At 46.0% G+C, this 11,043-nt stretch overlaps 1 long non-coding RNA gene across 1 annotated transcript; it reads left to right on the top strand.

The window, feature by feature from the left end:
- Positions 1–6,593: 6,593 nt before the first annotated feature.
- LOC119332359 lies at positions 6,594–8,555 on the top strand. The gene is made up of 3 exons (XR_005160918.1): positions 6,594–7,041; positions 7,125–7,734; positions 8,507–8,555. It is a non-coding gene; the product is annotated as an uncharacterized LOC119332359 (long non-coding RNA).
- Positions 8,556–11,043: the final 2,488 nt, after the last annotated feature.

The following is an 11,043-nucleotide window of genomic DNA, read 5'->3' as shown; positions in this document are numbered from 1 at the left end:
TGAAATTACTACGTTCCCCAACATAGTTAGGTCAACTAGATTGATTTTTCTTGCAATGGGAAGAGGTGCTTTGTGATGGGTTCGATCTTGCGGTGTCCTCTCCAAGTGACAGAAGGGACAACGAGGCATGCACATGTATCGTTGTTATTAAGGATAATAAGATGGGGTCTATTCCTACATGAATAGATCTTGTCTACATCATGTCATCGTTCTTATTGCATTACTCCGTTTCTCCATGAACTTAATACACTAGATGCATGCTGGATAGCGGTTGATGTGTGTGTAAGTGCATCTAGTGCCCCTTAGTGATTTTGGTGTATTGAAGACTTATAAGTTAAGTGACTAATGAGTTTGTGAGTGTACACAGGTCTATAAGTCTATGAGGAGTTTGATATTTACGATGAAAATCGACCCCTAAAAATGAATATCTTCAGCTGAAGACTTTGATTTTCTTGAAGACTTTGAAAGTGAAGAAATTGGTGTGACCGTGAAGACTTGATATTCATGCGAGGAATATGAAGCGTGAAGACTTCTATTTTTGTAGTTTCATTTCCTCTTTCTTGAGTCATGGGAAACACCATACTGTTAAAGGGGGTCAAGGTAAAACTAAGGAAAAGTTTCCAAGTGATGCTCATCTCAAAATTCTACACCTACCCAATCCTTTCGAGTGAAGCCATTGGAAATCTCATACAGTTCAGTCAATTTCTTTAGTGAGAGAGACGAAGATCTTCTAGTCTCTAAGGAATTTGTTCTGACTGAGGAGTTAGGAATTCGGCAGTGCGGATTGCCTACAAGTAAGGAACATGATAGCCCGGAGGAATTTGATACTCAAATATCTGACCGTTGTTGTGCTATGCGCCAGCCGTCCCAAAATATCTACCCATCTAACGGTCATGCCATTGAAGGGCATTTATATCATATCATGTCGGGCTACTCTCTAGGCTATAAATAGCCGCCCCCTACAACCACTAGCTAGTTGGCTGCTCCGAGAGAAACTGACACTTGTCAATTGAGAGCATCCCATCCTCCGAGGACTTTGAGCTAAAATCATCAAGTGAGGAAAACCCAAACCCAAACACCTACAAACCCGAAGTGATTGAGCATCACTAAAGAGATTGTTCCTGTGTGGAATTGATGCTTGTTACCTTTGAGGACTATGCATCCTTTAGACGGTTAGGCGTTATGGTCTAGAGCATCCAAGAGGAAATTGTGGATCGCCGAGTGACCAAGTCATTGAAGGTTTGGAAGTCACCTGAAGACTTACCACGAGTGATTGGGCGAGGTCTATGTGACCTTAGCTCAAGGAGAATACAGTGAGGACTGTGTGTCCTCAGGTTTAAATACCTAGCCGCTCCAACCAGACGTACGACTGTCACAGTAGTTGGAACTGGTCTACCAAATCGCTGTCTTCACCGAGCTAATGGTTCTATTTCCTCAACCCTTCCATTTCCTCATTCATATACTATTGTACTTGATCATTATTGTTTGAAGACTTTGACTGAAGACTTTCTCAATTTCCTCAATCCTAATTCTTCATTCACTTTGTCTTCAGCCTGCTTATCCTGTGTTTACGCTACTTGTACTATGTGCTTGTATTCATTTCATCATGATGATTGTGCTACTGCTCTGTTATGCTTGCATCTGAGTACTTATTCCGCTGCTAGTTGTTTGCGACTTAGGAATTTCCTCACCTTGAAATTCCTCAGTGATGAATTTGTAAAAATCTCCTATTCACCCCCTTTATTCGATATAACGCACTTTCAGTGTGGAGTAATAGTAGTAGATGCAAGCAGGAGTCAGTCTACTAATCTTGGATGTGATGCCTTGATACGTCTCCAATGTATCTATAATTTTTTATTGTTTCGTGCTATTATATTATCTGTTTTGGATGTTTTATATGCATTAATATGCTATTTTATATTATTTTGGGGACTAACTTCTTAACCCAGAGCCCAATGCAAGTTTTTGTTTTTTCCTTGTTTTTGAGTTTCGCAGAAAAGGAATATCAAACAGAGTCCAAACGGAATAAAACTTTACGATGATTTTTCTTGGACCAAAGACACATGTAGGACTTAAGAACCAAGTCAGAAGAGTCCCGAGGCGACGACAAGGGTGCAGGGCGTGCCCCCAGCCTTGTGGGTCCTTGGAGCTCCTCTAACCCTATTCTTCGGCCTATAAATTCCCAAATATTCCCAAATCCTTAGAAGCAACCACGAAAATACTTTTTCGCTGCCACAACCTTCTGTTGCCCTGAGATCCCATCTTGGGGCCTTTTCCGGCGATCTGTCGGAGGGGGATTCGATCACGGAGGACATCTACATCAACCCTATTACCCTTCTGATGAAGCGTGAGTAGTTTACCTCAGACCTACGGGTCCATAGCTAGTAGCTAGATGGCTTCTTCTCTCTCTATGTTCTTCAATACCATGTGTCTCCTCGATGTTCTTGGAGTTCTATCTGATGTAATATTCTTTTGCGGTGTGTTTGTCGAGATCCGATGAATTGTGGATTTATGATCAAATTATCTATAAATATTATTTGAATCTCCTCTGAATTCTTATACGCATGATTTGATATCTTTGCATTTCTCTTCGAATTATCGGTTTGGTTTGGCCAACTGGATTGGTATTTCTTGCAATGGAAGAGGTGCTTAGTTTTGGGTTCAATCTTGCGGTGTCCTCACCCAGTGACATAGTAGGGGTAGCAAGGGACATATTGTATTGTTGCCATCAAGGATAAAAAGATGGGGTTTTCATCATATTGCTTGAGTTTATCCCTCTACATCATGTCATCTTACTTAAGGCGTTACTCCATTCTTTATGAACTTAATACTCTAGATGCATGTTGGATAGTGGTCGATGTGTGGAGTAATAGTAGTAGATGCAGACAGGAGTCGGTCTACTTGACACGGACGTGATGCCTATATGCATAATCATTGCGTTGGATATCGTCATAACTTTGCGCTTTTTTATCAATTGCTCGACAGTAATTTGTTCACCCACCGTATTATTTGCCTTCAAGAGAGAAGCCTCTAGGGAAACTTATGGGCCCTGGGTCTATTTTCCATCATATATTTTCAGATCTATAAACCAAAACCCCCCAAAAATACCTTGCTGCAATTCATTTACTTTTATTTACTTTTATGTTTTAGTAATCTTTTATACCTATCTCTATCAGATCTCACCATTGCAATTGACCGTGAAGGGATTGACAACCCCTTTATCGCGTTGGGTGCAAGTGTTTGATTGTTTGTGTAGGTGCATAGATTGGAGACTTGCTTGTACCTCCTATTGGATTGATACCTTGGTTTTATAACCGAGGGAAATACTTATCTCTACTTTGCCGCATCACCTTTTCCTCTTTAAGGGAAAAACCAACGCAAGCTCAAGAAGTAGCAGGAAGAATTTCTGGCATAGTTGCCGGGGAGATCTACATCAAGCCTACCAAGTACCCATCATAAACTCTCATCTCTTGCATTACATTATTTGCCATTTGCCTCTCATCTTCCTCTCCCCCACTTAAAAAACGGTTTCAGAAAAATACAAAAATATCTGCCTTTTTATTCGCCTTCTTTCCGTATGCCTTTTTGCTCGTTTGCTGTCTTTGCTTGTTTTGCCATGTGCCTTCTATTTGCTTGCATCTTTGCTTTCTCAAAATCTATTGATATGGATCCACTTAAATTTTCTACTTGGATCATCTTCAATCCGTATGTGCTCGTGCTGAAACTCCAACTAGTTTTGTTGAGGGAAAATCTTTAGATGGGCATGCTCACTTTGTGCATCACTGTTTGTCTGGAAAAGGGAGACTCTTATGGAATCCAATAAATTGTTTGTTATGTTATGCTTGGAATCTTTGTGAACTTTGTGATTTTACTTGTTGCTCTAAGAACCCTAAAAAAACACCTTCCCTGCCTATGTGAGTTTAATGATAATGAAATCTTATCTTCTTATGAAAAGGGTGTTTATAGTTACTATGATATCGAACAACTTGAAGAATTTGTTGCTTTTAAGGGTGCTTATGAAGTTGCTTCTTTGATTGAAAAGTATGATATTACTCTCTACAAATCTGAAATTTTGACATACTTAGATATTGCTATGAAAACCATGCTCATAATGCCTATGTTAAGGAATTTATTGAGAGAATGACCGTTGCTTTGGAATAAAATAATGATATGCATGAATATATAGATAGTTATGATTCCGTTGATTTGATTGAAATATCCATTGATGAACATGATGCTTGCTATTCTTGTGGCCATCACTACTGCATGATGGTCCAAACGCGACACTACGATCAGAGACCCTTCGACGAAACTGTGTGCGATGCCATAATCGCAAACGGTGGTGTAAAAAACCATCAAAAAATGTGCAAAACGTTTGCGATGACGGATGCATCAAACACGGTTCAGATTTTAGTTGCGTGTGTGATGCAGGGCATACGGTTCAGTTCAATTAACTATTTGCGATGAGGAGGAACAAAAGAAATGGGCAGCCAGATGAAGGTGTGTGCGATATACAGCAGAGTTTCACTAGGATGAACTGTGTGTGATTAGGCAACATAATGGAAACGGTTCAACTGAACAAGATGTGTGTGATACGCGGCAAACAGGTCCGTAATCAGAAATGTGTGCAAAGACCAGTAATAACACGGACGATTGCTGCTAATAAGGCGTGTGATTTGCTCTGTCGACAGAAGAATAACACAGACACACACACACACACACACACACACACACACACACACACATATATATATAACTGAAATAAACATCCAATTACATAAGTGACTATACAGATCATTCGCACACACCTCAATAAACAATTGCATGCATTCTAAAGTAGGAGAAATGACCGTCTAGTCATCTACTTCTTGTGATGCTCCCGCCACTGCTCTGTGGCTCGATCCCTCATTTGGGGTAGGAAGAAGACACTTCCTCATGTCAATGATCCGCCTGTACATCTCGTAGCTTGTGTACGCGTCCTTGGCCACGTACTTGACATGTTGTTCATCCAGTCTCTAATGCCACACACTGTACCAGGCGTTCTTGTCCTTCTTGCTCTCATTCTTCATCTTTCATGTAGTAGGGGTCGATGATGGCTGATGCGAGGTCAACCAGGGAGTTCAATTTGTTTTTGTCGCTGCCCCAAACCTTGTAGTGGTGTCGGATGTTGACAAGATTCAGGCATTTCAAGCCCGAAACCTTGAGCGCTTTTAGATCGTTGGTGGTGTCCACCATAGCGAAATTGTAGCCAGAGCTGTTGATAAACCTGGAGAAACGCTCGCATAGCCTTGTGGCAAGGTGGTAGTGGTAGACGAGGACATCATGTCACACGCGCAACTGGGCAATGACAACCTTCTGGTCGTGCCCGACACGATCAATGGTGTACTCGAGGTCGAAGCCGACCACTTGGTACTTGTCCTCGGCAAGGAATTGCTCCATAGTTTGGATGGGGCTCTCCACCGAGACCGAATCGTTCATGTACACCACCGAGAGGGCCTTCCCCCTCATGTGGGTGTCCACTACGTGATGCATGGTGAACTACCCACGGTTGTCGTCGTCGGCCGCTGGGATCGCTATTGGACCCACGAGGATCGCCATTGGAACTGCTGGATGTCCTCTCTGTATGTGTTGTCGTCGGTGTGCTTATTGTGTCGTGTGACGCGAGAGATGAAGGTAAATGGCCGCAGGAATAAATGGGGGCCGGGCAGCCTGGATTCTCTGTGCGTCCGCATGACAGTTTTTGCACCGGGTAACTGCATTGTCGTGCCGTGCCCGGTGCAACCGCATGCCACGAATGTGCGTGATCGTGCGCCGGCCCCAAACACTGGCAGCGCGCGTGGAGGGACGCGGGCAGAGCACCTGGAGGGACACTGTAACGCCCCGAGACCAATGCGCCAGCTGTCTTCCAGTTATTCGCTATTTGTTACCGTGTCATTCGCTTGAGTGTTGCATCTTGCCATGTCATCATGTGCATTGCATCATAATGTTTTCAAAACTTGCATCCATCCGGGTTCCCCCAGTTTCGTCCGTTGTCCGTTCTGAGCCCAACCACACTCGCACGCGCCCGCGGCATGTCCGAAATAGTATTTTATAAGTGGCCGGAGAATGTTCTTGGAATGGGATGAGAGTTGGCGTGCGGTCTTGTTATAGTGTAGGTAGACCGCCTGCCAAGTTTCATCGCAATCGGAGTCTATTTGTTGCCCCAACGGATATTTATAGCGGCAATATAGCCGGTCTATCGTCGGATGTTTTTGGTCTCCGAAAACTGTTGCCGGGCTTTTCCTCTCTTTCCTCCCTAGACCCTCTACACAATCCACTACTTACCGCCAGGCCCAACCTAACCTCTCTCGTTAGCCCGCGGCCCTCCTCGCGCGCGTCCGAAAATTGTCCCGAACCCGACCCGGATAGTCATCACCGTTGGGCGCGGATCATCCCCAAACATCTGCAAAACATCACCGTTTTCTTATTTGGACTCCCTAGCCTATTTTTCCTGACCGTCTGATTTTGATCGGAGGGACGAGATAGCCCCTATCCTAACCAACTCACTATATAAACCAGCAACCCTAATTTCTAGGGAGTTATCCCTGCCGCCGCCGCACTCATCTTCCACACCTCGGGATCCCCATCGCTTGAACCAAATCAAATCCATCTCCTCCTCATTTTCACCACTAACCCAACCAGCGAGCCCCTCCTCCTCTCGATCTAGAGCCCGAGCGCTCGACCCCCTCATCCACGAGCTCGATCAGGAGAGGTGCTCCCGATCGTGCAATCCTCCTCCTCATCCAGGACCACCTCTTCTCGCGGAGTCCAGCCGCCGGACCAGCAGCACCGCCCCGACGCACCTTGACGCCGAGCACCAACAGGAACTGCTCGCCGCCCCTGCTCCTTTTCTTCCCTTCCTTTTCCTCTAACTCCCCTCTCTTTCTCTTATCTGTCTCACATCTTCCCCGTGCACAGGAACACCATGGCCGCCGCCCGTTCTAGCTTCGTCTCGAGCGCCACCAGCAGCAGCATCAGGCCGTCGCCCTAGTCGTTCCGCAGGTCACCGTGCCCTGCCATCTCCGTCTCTCTCTCTTCTTCCTTTCCCTGTTTTCCCCCTCTGAATGCTCTGTCTTTTTCTTCAGACAACACCACCATGGCTGCCCGAACCTGAAGCTTCACCGCTACCTCGTTCCACGCCCCGCCTCCGGCTAGATTGGATGTCCCCTGCCTCTAGCGTGTTGCCGTCCAGGACCCCGCAGGCCGCTCCACTCGCCGGAGTTGGAGTCCCGCAGGTCGCGGCTCCTCGACCTCCACTGCGGCCTCCCCTGCCTCCATGGACGAGTCCAACACCTGCAGCCATGGGCGCCTCAAGCTAGGGATTGCCTTGCCGCCCTTGCAACCTTGGCCTCGCCTTCACGCCTCAACCGGCCTCGTCGTTGCCGGGAACCCCAGGCTAGCCGCCGCCGTGCTAAGTCACCTGCTCCACGCCGGGCTCGGCTTCCTCGTCGTCTTCAGCAAACCAGAGCGCCAAAGCCCCCTGCCTCGCCCCGCTTGCCCGCGCCAGTCGCCGCCGATGACCATCTCCGGGACCTCCTCGCTGACCCGCCGCTTCCCGCGCCAGCGTCGACCTCCCCTGCTTCCTCCTAACTAGCGTGCGTGCATTGACTGCACGAGGGCAGCGCCTAGGCCAGCCGCGCCAGTTTCAGTCAAGGCCTGCTAACCCTCCACGGGTCAAAGGCCTGTTGGCCCAATGTGAGCACAGCCCAACCCATCTCTGTTCGGCCCGCGTACGTTTTTTTTCAGTCCAGTGATTTTACCAATTTCCAGGGTTTTAATAATTTTACAGAAAGCCCCCTAGACATCATGCATATTATAACTCACCAACCGTGCATCATATTAGAATAAGTCATATATGAAACATGACTAGAATTTCGTCCAGTTTCATAATTTGCAACTTTCATCTATGTTTAAAATGTTTAAACTTGTTGTTTGCTTAATTTTGCTTAATTGCCATGTTAAAATGTTTTATTTCATAACTAAATAACCGTAGCTCCAAATTTAATAAACTTTATATGTAAATGGGGTATAAAAATGCCTAGTTTGACATGGTGTCATTACTTTGCATGTTTAATAACTCTAAAATTGTGTTTAGGGCAGAACAGTACTAACCCTAATATATGCATATGAGGAGTTTCCGGACTTGTTGTTTGTTGTTCCAGCCTCATTTAAACTTGCCTAAATAGGTAGTTTTCTTTTGCTTCACCTCTTGCCATGTTAATCAACATTTAATATTGTTGAGTACATAAACAAGAGAGAACTAAATAAGTCACATGGTGTTTCGTCAATATGCAACGGAGTTGCATATTAAGCTCCACTTAATTTGTAGGATTGCTTGTGCACTTTGCCATGCCATGCTTCATTAATCCGGACATGCATCATACTTGGTTGTGCATCATGCCATGTTTATGTGATGGTTGTTTTACTATGTTGTTTGCTTCTTTCCGGTGTTGCCTCTTCGGGTTAGTTCCGATAACGTCGCGTTTGTGAGGATCCGTTCGTCTACGTCCGTTTGTCTTCTTCATGGACTCGTTCTTCTTCCTTGCGGGATCTCAGGCAAGATGACCATACCCTCGAAATCACTTCTATCTTTGCTTGCTAGTTGCTCGATCTATTGCTATGACGCGACACCTACCACTTGCTTTATCATGCCTCCCATTTTGCCATGTTAGCCTCTAACCCACCTTTCCTAGCAAACCGTTGTTTGGCTATGTTACCGCTTTGCTCAACCCCTCTTATAGCGTTGCTAGTTGCAGGTGAAGATGAAGTTTGTTCCTTGTTGGAACATGGATATTTGTTGGGATATCACAATATCTCTTATTTTAATTAATGCATCTATATACTTGGTAAAGGGTGGAAGGCTCGGCCTTATGCCTGGTGTTTTGTTCCACTCTTGCCGCCCTAGTTTCCGTCATACTGGTGTTATGTTCCTTGATTTTGCGTTCCTTATGCGGTTGGGTTATAATGGGAACCCCTTGACAGTTTGCTTTGAATAAAACTCCTCCAGCAAGGCCCAACCTTGGTTTTACCATTTGCCACCTAAGCCTTTTTCCCTTGGGAGTTGCGCTCCCGAGGGTCATCTTTATTTTAAACCCCCGGGCCAGTGCTCCTCTGAGTGTTGGTCCAAACTAGAGCACCGTGCAGGGCCGTCCCTTGGCAACTTGGGTTACGTTGGCTCTTGTACGCTTAGCTTATCCGATGTGCCCTAAGAATGAGATATGTGCAGCTCCTATCGGGATTTGTCGGCACAGCGGGTGGTCTTGCTGGTCTTGTTTTACCATTGTCAAAATGTCTTGTAACCGGGACTCTGAGTCTGATCGGGTCGTCCTGGGAGAAGGAATATCCTTCGTTGATCGTGAGACCTTGTGATGGGCTAAGTTGGGACACCCCTGCAGGGTTTTGAACTTTCGAAAGTCGTGCCCGCGGTTATGGGCAGATGGGAATTTGTTAATATCCGGTTGTAGAGAACTTGACACTTAACTTAATTAAAATGCATCAACTACGTGTGTAGCCGTGATGGTCTCTTTCCGGCGGAGTCCGGGAAGTGAACACGGTTCTGGTGTTATGTTTGAACGTAAGAAGTTTCAGGATCACTTCTTGATCACTTCTAGTTCACGACCGTGCTTTGCTTCTTTTCTCGCTCTTATTTGCGTATGTTAGCCACCATATATGCTAGTGCTTGTTGCAGCTCCACCTCACTACCTTTTCCTACTCATAAGCTTAAATAGTCTTGATCTCGCGAGTGTGAGATTGCTGAGTCCTCGTGACTCACAGTTTACTTCCAAAACCAGTTGCAGGTGCCGATGATACTAGTGCAGATGACGCAACCGAGCTCAAGGAGGAGCTCGATGAAGATCGTGTTCGTTGTGTTGTTTTCGTTTCTAGTTGATGAGTAATGGAGCCCAGTCGGGGCGATCGGGGATCTAGCATTAGGGGTTGTCTTTCTTTATTTGGTTCCGTAGTCGGACCTTGATTGTATTCTGGTTGATGTAATGCTATATTTATGTTTTGTGTGAAGTGGCGATTGTAAGCCAACTCTTTATCCCGTTCTTATTCAGTACATGGGATGTGTAAAGATTACCCCTCTTGCGACATGCCTACTATGCGGCTATGCCTCTAAGTCGTGCTCCGACACGTGGGAGATATAGCCGCATCATGGGTGTTACAGACACGAGAGCAGAGCATGCGCGGCGGGATGCGACCAGAGCGCGCCGCGGCCGCCTGAACCGCAAGCAACCACACACATAGAGCAGTTGAACATGGAGGAAATGGTTGCCTACAAGCCGGCCGACAGTTGCGTCGCTGCGTAGAGAGCGGCCGTGTGCTACTACCTCTGTCTTGGTGTATAGCCCTCTTTATATTCTGTGTCATACTTTACCCCCAAATTTAACCAACAAAATGTTAATGCATGTTATAAAAATTATATAGTTGGAAACTATGTTCAAAGACGAATCCAACTATATAATCTTTGGCGACATGCATTCATATTTTATTAGTTAAATCATACTTATAAACCAGGACGGGGGTATAGTAGGTAATTAAATCACAAACATTTTTTATTAACCGTATGTGTACATGACCTTTCGTCCTCCTCTCGCACATTTTGTCACCCCGCTGCCGCACACGGCTTATAGCGCAAGCTTGCACAATGCGCGTGGCATTCTTTTGGCCAAACGGCAGGGCCAATGAATCATCGGTGAGCCCGTTCTCACGCAACCTCACAGGTTCCCGCGTAAGCTTCCCGCCCGACTCGATGAAATCCCCTAAAATCCCAATGCTTATTGGCCTGCTATATAAACCCTCACGACCGGTGAGTCCTGCATCACATTTTCCCCTCCCTCCCTGTAGCTTATCTCGTCTACTTCTCCCACAATCGCCAATGGCACCAGTTCGTCATCGTCGCTCAGCCACTCCGCCATCATCAGAGGACAACTCCAGCTGGGAGGCTACACCGCGGCGGTGACTCAGTCCCCGGCGTAGTGTAATGCACGTGGCGTCCCTGTT

This window comes from Triticum dicoccoides, chromosome 7A, assembly GCF_002162155.2.
Source record: "Triticum dicoccoides isolate Atlit2015 ecotype Zavitan chromosome 7A, WEW_v2.0, whole genome shotgun sequence".
Lineage (NCBI taxonomy): Eukaryota > Viridiplantae > Streptophyta > Magnoliopsida > Poales > Poaceae > Triticum > Triticum dicoccoides.
Note: the sequence above shows the minus strand (reverse complement) of the source record. Positions and strands in the feature narration are given on the sequence as shown.